The sequence below is a fragment of the Rhagoletis pomonella genome, unplaced genomic scaffold (genome assembly GCF_013731165.1).
Source record: "Rhagoletis pomonella isolate Grant_MI unplaced genomic scaffold, Rhpom_1.0 Rhpom_scaffold_01832, whole genome shotgun sequence".
NCBI classification, from domain to species: Eukaryota; Metazoa; Arthropoda; class Insecta; order Diptera; family Tephritidae; genus Rhagoletis; species Rhagoletis pomonella.
The window spans coordinates 1-12,099 of NW_023460386.1; the positions used below are offsets into that span (position 1 = coordinate 1).

Below are 12,099 nucleotides of genomic sequence, written 5' to 3' on the forward strand. Positions count from 1 at the left end.
GTGCGCTCTTGAGGCCTCTGAAAATGTTTTTGCATACATATGTATGTGAAAATTAACTTATTCATATAAGGTGCATTGGTCACCTTGTTAAAAAATGCATAATTGATCTTATAGAACCTAATTATATTTAGCTTATGAATCTATAGCTTGCCTGTCGTCGAGTTCGCCGTCATCTGAATAAGCAGTGCCATTTGCTGTCTCTCAGACATCGGTGTATTCGGGCTGGGCCTAGATGTTGTGACTCCTGTATTATATCCCACTCCCCTCGGTCTTGGGGGTGGCATAATATCTTAGTAATATTGCGTACCCAAAATGTTAAAAGTTAAATTCCCAAAGAAACAAAATAGCAAAACGTTTACAAAGGAAAATGAACACAAATACGCACACTCAATCCTTTTCATTTAATACATGAATGATAAATTCGTCAGTTGGCGGAACAGCGAAATTGTGAAACAACTATAGGAAGACAATGGAAAAAATTAAATTTAATTTTAAAAGAGTTACCAGGGTGTTCCATTCAGCCTTTAGTTTTCCGAATATTTACACCACTTGCAACAAATGATAGCACCCAAAGAACGTAAATCTATAAGAGGAGACAACACATTATAATTGTAGCGAGTGTTAACATCAGGAGCGCGCCTTCCCTTTTGTCCAAATATGTTTTTGGTTGGATGAAAAGAGAAGGCACGCTCCTGATGTTCACACTCGGTACAATTATAACATGTTGTCTCTTATAGATTCAAGTTCTTTGACCCAAAGAACGTAGATTTACGTTCTTTGTAGCACCATAGCAAAAATCACCCAACCGACGTTAGCACCTCATTAGTATAAATATTAAGATTTTTGTATTGGAATCAATAGTTCGTCGGTTGTTCTATACTTTTCGTCCATTTTTAACGTTTCTCCGTTAACCGTTTGTTCCTGAGCCAAACATTTACAATTAATTTTTTACATTTCACAATTCCTGCATCTAGCACCTCATTATTTTAATTTATTAACTGACATATATTGTGTATTCGTCGTTTTTTTTATCTCTAAAATCAAGCGAAAGACGTCAATAAATTCATAATGTAATGATTTTCCATTAGCGTTATGGAACGTCATAAAACGTCACAAAATGGCATTTTTGGCGAAATGGCAACGTTGCAAACAAAATTGTATGAACGACTTACAGCAGCTCCGGATGGCAAATGTGAAATAAAAAAAAATGCCGTGTGTAAGTGGAAATGAAGTGCTTTTACAATTATATTTCGAAGCAGCCTAAGCTGTTACACTTTTTTCTTGAAGTATTCGAAGACAATAAAAGAACATGTTTTTCGTGACTTTGACTTTGCAATGATTGCCAGCTCAAATAACATCGCAATGTCGCACTCTTGTCGCAAGAAAGTTTCCATACAAAAGTAATCAGCTGTGTCGTTAGGTGGCAAATTTTGCAACAAATGCGACATTTGCAACAATTTTGACACGTTTCCTGAATTCCACTATTAAGATATTTGTATTGCAATCGATCGATTCGTCGATTGTTCTTTACTCCTCGTCCATTTTTAACGTTTGTTCGTTAGCCACACATAATAGCTTTGTTCCAAATGCTTTTCGGGCTGCTCCCCTAATTAGAGCGTAAAAATAAGTTACTCTCTCACAAGTGTCAAAAATGTATCAACACGTGGCAAAAGTGCCCAGAGCGTGAGCAACGCAAAAAATCGCATTTCGTGCCCCGAATTAACAAATCGGCTCTAAACTATGATTTTACGTGTATGTATCTTACATCGCTAATAAAATTACCAAATAACCACATTTTCTGAAAATTCTGTTGTATTTTCCACTTTTGTGTTTTATAAAATTTGCTTTCGGATTTAAACAACAACAGCTGTTGTTTCAAATTGCCCTTTTGCACATTTGTGCCCGGAAAAAAAGTCCGGGCTGTTTCGTGCACAAAGAAGAAGACATTTACGATCCAAAAGTGGAACGTATTCGCTCTCTATTACCCATTTTACTAGCGTGAGGAACGCTTTCTGGGCTGATTGGGACACCCGCGGGCTCGTGTGGAACAAACCTAATAATTACTTTTTAAATTTTTACTTAACGTTAAACATTACGTTCTTCGTTCAACGACAAATACAATTTTCGAACATCTTCAACACCTTGTTGTGTACTATTTGCCTTTAATTGTTTATCAGTTTTCTTTTTGTTCCGTCAGGATTATTGTGTATCACCTGGTGTGCTCCATTTAATATTTATCACTTTTTTTGCAAACAAAAACTAGTAACACTATATAGTTGGAAAGTTTGTATTTATCGCATTGATTTATTGTAAAATATAATGTTCACATAACAACAACTTCATACGTTACGCTGGCATACACAATTGGTTAACGAAGTACGTGCTTGTTAAAAAAAAAGTGTTCAAAATATGTTATTGATTTTTCAATAGTTTGTGTAAACTCTACTGTGTCTTAATAATGCACAATGCTACCGCAGAAAAAATATACAACCATCATCATCGCATGTAAGACGAACTTATAACGTTAATTAAGTAATTGGTAAGTGTGGCCAAAACTTTGATTGGCCAAATAGCAAACAGTGTAGAAGAAAAAAAAAACGATTTATGACATACTTACGCACGCATATCAGAGACTACTCTGCTATACTAATGATACCAAGAGGAGGCTGTGTGGGGATGCGTTATGCAGAAGTGGGCGCCACTGTAGCGGCAACGGCAGCAGCCGTCGTCGTCGTGTACTAGAAAGATATATGTCCAAAAGGGGTGTTTGCATTAGCATATATCTGCATATATATATGTACATACATACATTCTCATAGTATACGTGGAATCGTGTGCGCTAATGGGAATCATTCGCCAATATTTAATTTTTATATACGTCCATATTTATAGAAAACAGTTGATCGCGCGAGTTTTATAACTTTTACAACTACATAGGGCGTTGCTATTTTGTATGCCAGAAGGTCTCAAAGATGCCAATGAAATGAAAAAAATTTTGGTTTTTCCGGCGGTATAGGCCGAACAATAAAATCAAAATAATTATGTATAACCAAAAACTGCGAAAACAAAACAATACGGCAAATTTTAGCAAAGCAAGATTCTCCAAAATTTACAAAACGTGACTTTGCCTATTGGATTGTACAAATACAACCCAATTTATCTTTGCTGAGGACTTATGCAATGGAACATAGGTACATATGTATGTACAAGTTGGTTGACCTCCCACAGATTCTAAGGGCTTAGTAATTGCATGATGAATGCTAATTAGGTGATAAAACGCCCCAACCAATGGCTAATTCATAATATACCGTAGAGGCTATAACCTCCAGACTTCAAAAGTAAAACAGTTTATTTTAGGTGATTCGAATGATATGATTGGTTTTTTTTTGAAATTTTTCTTTGTAATGCAAAAATACACCAAGAGCATCTGGAATTAAGATGCTTTCCGCATCAAAAAAAAAAAAATGTATATATATATATATATATATAAAATGTCGCTTAAGTTTTTTGGCGGTTAGGCCTCTATATATCACATAACAAAACATATTATGTATGTACAACATTTTATGTATGTATGTCCATCGGTACACCCATATTTACGTATCTACATGTTTATAGATTATAAACTACGTATGTACATGTGACAACTTACCTATTTTTTAGTTATAAAAAATATCCATCGTATCACACTGCATACATATTCATGTACGTTAGCTATTAACGCTTGACAAATTGAATATATAAAACTAAGCAACGCTAGCTCAATAAATATTTTGAACACAGACTAAATATATTGCGCTTGGTGTTAAATAAAATATATAACCTCGTTTAAAGTACAAGACCGTGTATTGTCATTCTGCAAAGCCGCGTAACTTACATTGGCTGCCAAAAATTCGATTTGCTCACACTAGCTCTTGGCTCAATCCTTATCCATTCGTCCTTAAATATACTAGCCAGAAATGCGATTGCTTTATAAAAAAGAGAACCATTTTGAAATATGAGTGTTTTTACGCTCTAGAAAATAATTTCTACAACTTCACATACGCGGTTTTGCATTTTGCTGATACGCGGTTTTGCACTTTAAACGACGATAGATAGATTCTTTAATTATGTATGTATGTATGTATATGAATGTACTTTTACCCAGCGAGCAGCGAAACGAACGTTTTTCGCCTCTTACGCCGACGATTGCTCGATCATGGCGACTGGGAATGGAATTGATGACTTGTGTTCGAAAGTAAGTAAATAAATAAATAAATAAAAAAGTCCTCTGCGACCTTGTTCACCACCTGGACGAAGGAGGTCAGGCTACCGCTGGGAATTCACGTCGATGATACTCCAATTCCGAAGGTGAATAACCCCAAAATACTCGGAGTTACCTTCGGCAGTCCGCTCTCTTTCTCTTCGCACGCAAACGCTATTGTCAACAAAGTACAGAGCCGCAACAAGGTCCTCAAGTCGCTAGCCGGCAGGTTTCGGGGCAATGACAAAGAAACGTTGCTGGCAACCGGTTTTGAATTGCGTAGGACCAGTGGGGTCGCCGGGGACTAGTAGGACACAGTGGATGAAGCTGCAGACGACTCAAAACAGCGCACTACGGACAGCGACTGGATGCCTTCTGATGTCGCCTGAACGGCATTCACAGGGGGTCAGTCTCGAGTTATGTAGACTCCAGACCTGTGAATGCCGTTCTAAGCGCACAACCACCGGAAATTGACGAGACGGAGCTTCTTCTGCCCCGGGAGACTAGAACCACAATAGCCCAACTTCGCTCTGGCTACTGCAACAGGTTAAACTCTTAACTGAGCAGACTAAACGCAGATGTACCAGATTAGTGTCCGGAGAGTGCGGAGAGACACCCCCCGACTCGAAACATCTCTTCGTATTCCCGGAAAACCCGACAACCCTAACGGCTTTGTCTCTGTGGACCGACCCTATTGAGGCTGCACGCTTCTTAGGGCTGCCGTTAGTGGAATTTGACGACAGCGACTGAGATATTAACCGATCTGGACGACCTTGTCCCTGGCGGCAACAATGATCCGGTTCTATAGTGAATCTGTCCTAGAAGCTTTATAGTATAGCGGGTGGCAATTTCAAAATGGGTGCGTATCATTGTTCAACAGAAATCCTATATGTGTATATACACAGACTTATTTCAGACGAAAGCAAATTGAGTGGAAAATTATTTTTTTCTATCAGGTTCCATATTGGACCGTATAAATAAAAAATAAGGTGTATTCGCGTATTCTTCCAGCAGAAAACTCTCAGCAGCAAAATTCTAATGAATTTTTTATCTGTTCTCTCTCAAAGAGAGAAATGTTAGCAAAAGTACGCGAACGCAAAACTAGCAAAAGCTTGCAAGTTTTTAGTACAGCTGATCGAAATTTTGTGTACATGCAAAAGCATAAAACAGAAAACATGAAAAGAATATAAATTAAAAGTTTTCCTAAAGTAATTTGCTAATCAAACATGCGTAAATGAGTATTTGCTTTCTTCCGATACATTTGCAGAAGTTATTTCAAAATTAAAAATCATAATAATAAAACTAAATATAAATCTAAAATAAATTTCCATATTTTCTTAAATTGAAAACAGATGACCTTGATCAGCTGTTTTTCTGGCAAATGGCAAATGGCTGCTGGCGAAAATTTTTCCAGCAGAAGTTAGCAGCTTTTCATCAGAATGAATTGTCAATTTGGTCTCTCAATTTCCCCTACTTTGCTGGATTTTTGTGTGCGCGAACATGAAAATCTGATAGTTATCAAAAACTGTCAATACGCGAATAAACCTATAAGCAATTGCTTTTCCGAACTTTTACTCGATTTATTCAAACAACATCTAGTTAAATGCCTAACAACATCTAGCTAAATGCTCCTCATACTATCAGCTTTGGTTGATTATACATTGCATATGTTAATTTTACGTTGCGTGAAATTTAGCGTGGTGATTGTCAGAATTCCACTGCTGATCGTAACACGCGAGAGTTCGATATTCTCAATTGTTCAACAGGTCGATTTAGTCTGACGTTCACGGCACCTTTTCTTACTTGTCGATTTTTAGTAATAACTCGACCTCAGCACCACCTAGCAGCTCTTGTTTGCAATTGGACTGCCTTTACCGTTACATGTTTTGAATATTCGCCAAACGGATCATAAAAAAAAGATGTTTAGTAATCACTCAACTACAGCGCCAAATGGCGGGTTAAATTGCGAAACTAAACTATCCAGAGACCCACTCAAACACACACAGAAAACTTTGTTAAAATCCCTCCAGCCATTTAGGATTTCACTCACAAACATCCCTACAGAAGAATTATATACACATTCAAAGATAAGTAAAAATCAGTACGTTTGTACTTTGCCATACCCTCTTTTCAAAGAGCCCATTTTTCCCCATGAGTATGTGTTTGATTTCATATATGTATCTCCATACGAAGTTCCAGTACTGTACCATGAACACTTCCAGAGATATGCAGTATGGAAAATTCGTATTGTATGGGAGGTCCCACACCCCTTTTACAATAGCTCCAATTTTTCTCAAGAGTATTCTACCATGAACATTTCCAGAGATATACAGTATGAAAAATTCGGTTTGTATATGACGTGCCACGCCCCTTTTCCAATAACTCCAATTTTTCTCCATGATTATGTGATTGATTTCATATACTTCCGTACCAAGTTCAAAAATTTTACAATGAACGCTTCCAGAAATATGCAGTATGAAAAATTCGGTTTGTATGGGAGGTGCCAAGGCCCCCTTTTCCGATAGCTCCAATTTTTCTCCAAGAGTATGCGATACCAAGTTCCAGAGCTCTACCATGATTATTTCCAGAGATGGAGTATGAAAAATTCGGTTTGTTTTAACGCTATACGGGTTCACTTGTACTTCTATATTGGCAGTATCTACAAGTGCAGTCAGCAAATATACAGACATATAAAAAAAGAAAACTAAAACCTAGAAATCGTATGTAAAAAATGGCACTTGAAATTAAAACAAATCGCAGTCGTGGTACCTTAACTGGCTAACCAGAATGGTGAGGCTGTTGTATGTAGCAAGAGCTGTCAAAAGTTAAAATATTCTAAATGCTCGAAACTGCCCACAATATGTAGCTGTTGTTGTAGTGTGTTATTGCTGATGTAGCTAGCGAAATAGCTTGTGGCTGTGGTGCTACATTCTGTTTAGCCAGTAAAGGAAAATTACAGAGAATTTTGAGTTTTCATTTAATTTCATGAATTTTATAATAAATTAATCCAAACACATTGCGCAGATAGTTTACTGCCAATATAGAGGTATTAAATATATTATTATTAGAACATTGAAGGAGTGCTTAACCTACACAGTGTTTTAATCTAGTAGTCAAAGTTCGAAAGGGTCATATTATTATATAAAAAGAAAAGGAATTTTGCTGCCCTTTCTCCCATGAGGCGATTTCTTAGAACAGCGTCCGGACTTTGCTCCGATCGGAGTAGATTTACTCCGATTTCTTTTTTAAATTTAAAATGTACTCCCTACTCCGCTTGACCAAAAAATATGCTCCGATTTTTATACATATAAAAATAATGGGCAAGTATAGAAAAAAATGTGATGAACTGAAAAGGTACCTAACGTTGGAACAATTTGTTTATACTATTTAATAACTGAAAAAATAGTTCATTTGATTTTTTAAGGACCACCCTAATATCGTCGTTTAAAATACAAAACCGCGTATCAAAAAAATGCTAAACCGCGTATCAAGACAATGCAAAACCACGTATGTAAGGTTGCATAAATTATTTTCTAGAGAGTGAAAACACTCATATTTCAAAGTGGTTCATTTTTTTTTTATATAGCAATCGCATTTCTGGCTAGTATATTTCAGGACGAATGGATAAGGAATGAGCCAAGAGATTGTGTGAGCAAATCCAATTTTTGGCAGCAAATGTCAGTTACGCGGTTTTGCAGGAAGCACGATACGCGGTTTTGTACTTTAAACGACGATATACATAAGTATGTATGTACATATGCACCCTGCAGGAAAAGCTGCTAGTTGTGAACTAGAATTCTACCAGTTTGCGTTTCAGCCCAACTAGTTCACGTTTTATCATTTTACAATGTTAGCGACTGAATTTTTTAACAGTGCGATGTTCTACGAAATTTCATTTGTCAGGCTATGCATCAGCATTTACTAAGAGAAATACTAGTAGCATCATACCAGTTGGTGGGATAGTCTGCCAATTCATCCCCGTTAAAAAAGCATAAGTATGCCTTTTAGTTCGCGGGGCTCCAAAGTCGCAATGGCCGACAGAGCAAAGCACTCCCGTGGTATGCCTGAAGTCCCAGGTTCAAGTCCTGGCGCAGGGAATTTTTTATTTTTTTTTTAATGTTTCTTTTTTTAATTAATTGTTTGATTTAAGGATTTTATTGTAATTTTTAAATTTAATTAAACAATTTTTTTTTATGGCACAAACATTTCATTCCATATTTATGTTTTTTCTGCAATACAATTAGATTTTCAAATTAGTTATTTATATTTAAATTGAAATAATTATTTTTAATTACACTGATTTAACTTTAAAAATCTGAACCACCACCATGCAGACTCGAACTTGCGATCTCAGAACCAGAACCAAAACCAGTAGTCTTCACGTGACGCCACAGCCGACATTTGTAAGAAAAGCAATTAATTGCGTTTTATTTTTGGCTTTGGCAATTCAGAGGCAGATGTCGCTGAACGTTTATAATAATAATAGATTGGCGCTAACACATACTATGTTAGTGTTTGGCCGAGCTTCTCCTTCGATTTGTGGCGTGCGCTTTGATGTTGTCACACAAAGGCGAAGGGCCTACAGTTTTATGCAGACTCCGAACTGCGATTGTATTTTTATGAGAAGCCCTTTTTCATGGCAGAAATACACTCGCAGGTTTACCATTGCCGAGGAGCGACCGCAGTTAAGAAAAAACATTTTTTTTTTTGAAAATTTTGGGCTATGTTACTTTGACCAGGGCTTCAAGCCAGGCCCTGCTGAGTAGAAGCGCGCACTGCTTACCACTACACCACAGCGGCTGATCGCTTAAGTTCCTCGAAATGGTCTAACTGGTAGGCACATATTATTTAGTTAATGAACTAGTCTCTTTTCTAACTGGTTTGGCTTTTCACTGCGGGGTATGTACACACGTATATACATATACATATACATAACATATACATTCATATGCACATAGGTTTTCCATGTAATTTATTATAATTTTGGATTTTATCCAAAAAGGCAACTGCAATGCAGTATTTTTTTTTTCAATTCCATCGATGGATACTCGGTTTTTACGCAGATTCTTTGAATTGCCTTACGCACGCAACGAAAAACAATTAAAATAAAAAAATTTGGCAGCATTAAGTGTGCAATATTTCTTTTTGTTCTGAGTTTTGTTGCTGATTTTCGGCCTTAAATTCAGATATTATTTCCCATTATAGCATGTAAGCTGTGCCCTTGTGAAAGATTTACATACATATACTTGTTTTTTATTTGTGAAAAGAAAAGTAATCTTAAATTTATTTACATATGTAACTACACCTATTCAGAAATTACTAATATGAAATTTTCACCAGTTTTGCCTATTTTTTTTCAAAGTTCCATGCGATTTTTAACACCTTAGATAGATAAATAGCTATATATTATATATATATATATATATAGATAACTATAGTTGATCAAAAGCACTGCGACTATTGCGCCCTTAGCTCATCACAACACCTCAACCAGCCCTAGAGACTACAAATTTCAGAACACCTTCAAATTTCCACTAAAATTTAATGGTGCATACCAATTTTTTTTTTATTTCGAAATTTTGATGAAACTTTGTTGAATTTTTCTAATTTTCGTATTAAGTTTGAAATTCATATTGCCTTTTTATATAGCCTTTTTATATAGAGAAAAAATGTCAAACGTACCTATCTGAAATTAATAAAATAGTCGATGAATAATAATTTTTTTTTTGTTTAGGGACCCACTTGAGAAATCTTTACTCATAATGAACTAAATTAAAAAAAAAATCAATGAACTTTAAACAAATAAAAGAAAAACAGTCAAATTGTCTTGTTTCTATTATTTTGGCCATAGGTGTACATAATTTGCACTTTAAGCAGTTGCAGTGCTTTATATACATAGTTCATTTCCACCAAGCCTTAACTGCAGTTTATGCCTATTGAAAAAAAGAGATTACAACTAAAAGGGGGTAATTGCTTATATTAAGTACAAGCAATCGTAAGCAAAAAGTAAGAAATAAACTTTGCTAATCACCCAAGTTAACGTTATGTGCATTTACCTGAGCTCTTAACTGCAGTTAAGCTCTTGGTGGAAATGGGCTATCAGACGTTTAGTAATGTCTTATTTTAGAGAAAATTCTAAAAATATTGAGAGAGAAAAATTCTGGAAAAACAATTTAAAAAAATAGAATGATTAACACGATTTTCGGAGAAAATTTAACAAAAATATAGCGAAAAACCCATTTCACAAGTTTCGAAAAAAAATTCGATAGCAAATTCGAAAGTCAGAACATTTTTTCCCTTCGGTAACACTAAGGTAAAGTGCTCCAAAAAGAGTTTTTCCTCATTTTCGAGATTAACTCCCTAATCTGTGTTAAAAAAAAAAACAGATCAGCCATAAAAAATTCTTCCACGTAAATTCGAAATTATAAAACAATCTCAGAATAAACCGATAACTTTTCGTTGACCAACTTAGTTTTATCGTTTATTTTTGCGAAGAAGAAGAGAAGTGTTAATTGTGAAAGTAACTAGAAGACACTAGCAACGAAAAAGTTTCGCAAATATATTTTTAATAATTCATTCAAGTGAAATATATGTAAATTGCTTGTTTGATCATGAAAAAGCGACCACAGTGGCACAAAGAAAAAATGGAAACAAATTTGAACGCGATTTGAAAGTGATTATATTTGCAGTGAAACCCCGATATAACAAAGTTGAAGGGGTTGAATAACTGTATCGTTATAACTTTATAGAAAATGTTAACCTCGGTATAACGAAAAATGCAACATTTTTGAAAATACTCGTTATAAGTATGATGCTTTTGCTAACGGGACCTTAACAATATATTCCGAAGATTTTATTTCATTTCATTTATTGCAAAATCATTAGTACAATAAGGTCTGCGACCATGCTCAAATTTCAACTATAACCTAACTTTAAGTTGATTAGGAAGGAGCTAAAAGTCACTTATTATCTGTACATTTTCTTTGACGAAAACTAACTATATTTCTATGGCAATGGCCGCGAAATAAGTAACTACTTTTGGACATAAAATAGCAATAGGAAAAACAAAATATTTTTTTTTATTTTTACTTACTTTATTTATTTTATTACATTTCATATTTGTTTACATATTCTGCTGGAGGTGGTCTCATATTCGAACTCCGTCAGACATAACTTCAAAAGGATAATATTAAAATTCGATCTTCCTTTTATTTGTCCACAATTCGAAAAATTATTTGCGAAGTGCAGGATATTTAAATAGAAACGCGTTTAAAGAAAACAATCTCCTTCATTACTCCTGCATTACTTGTCAACTAGTTTCAAGTTAGCTTTTTGTAGCTAACTACAAGATATATATATTTTATAGAAATCCCGCAAAAAAGCTACTACAAGTGGGTTACTTTTTATCAATTGATAATTTTTTTCTGCAGGGTAATGACATTTATCAAGTTATCGATATTTATTGACTTATCATTATTTATCGAGGTATCGTAAAGCACCGTGTTGTTTCAACTTATAGAGTTAGCGATATTTATTTACTGAAATGTGTCGATTTATGGAATTTACAAAATATGTATATCGAGTTATCGAAATTTCAAGGTAATTTAGGTTTATCGAGTTATCACGACTTATCGAATTTTATCGTGTTACCAGAGTTTACCGAGTTATCGAAATTTGTCAACAGCTTTCGAAAAATATTGAGCTATCAAAATTTACCGAGTTATCGATATATATCAACATACATATGTATATACATTTCTGAGTTGTCACAGTAATCGAAATTTATTGAAATTAGTCGAGTTATCGAATTTTGCTGAGTTATCGGATTTTAGTGTTTTTGAAATTCATCTATTAGC

The 12,099-nt window shown here is 35.0% G+C and overlaps 1 protein-coding gene across 1 annotated transcript in view; it reads left to right on the plus strand.

Annotated features, from left to right (window-relative positions):
* Positions 1-2,165: 2,165 nt before the first annotated feature.
* The window catches only part of LOC118752773 (neuronal calcium sensor 2), a gene marked incomplete at its 3' end in the record, with an annotated part of 35,127 nt that continues 25,193 nt past the window's right edge, over positions 2,166-12,099 (plus strand). Inside the window, 1 exon segment of the mRNA XM_036487644.1 lies at positions 2,166-2,539.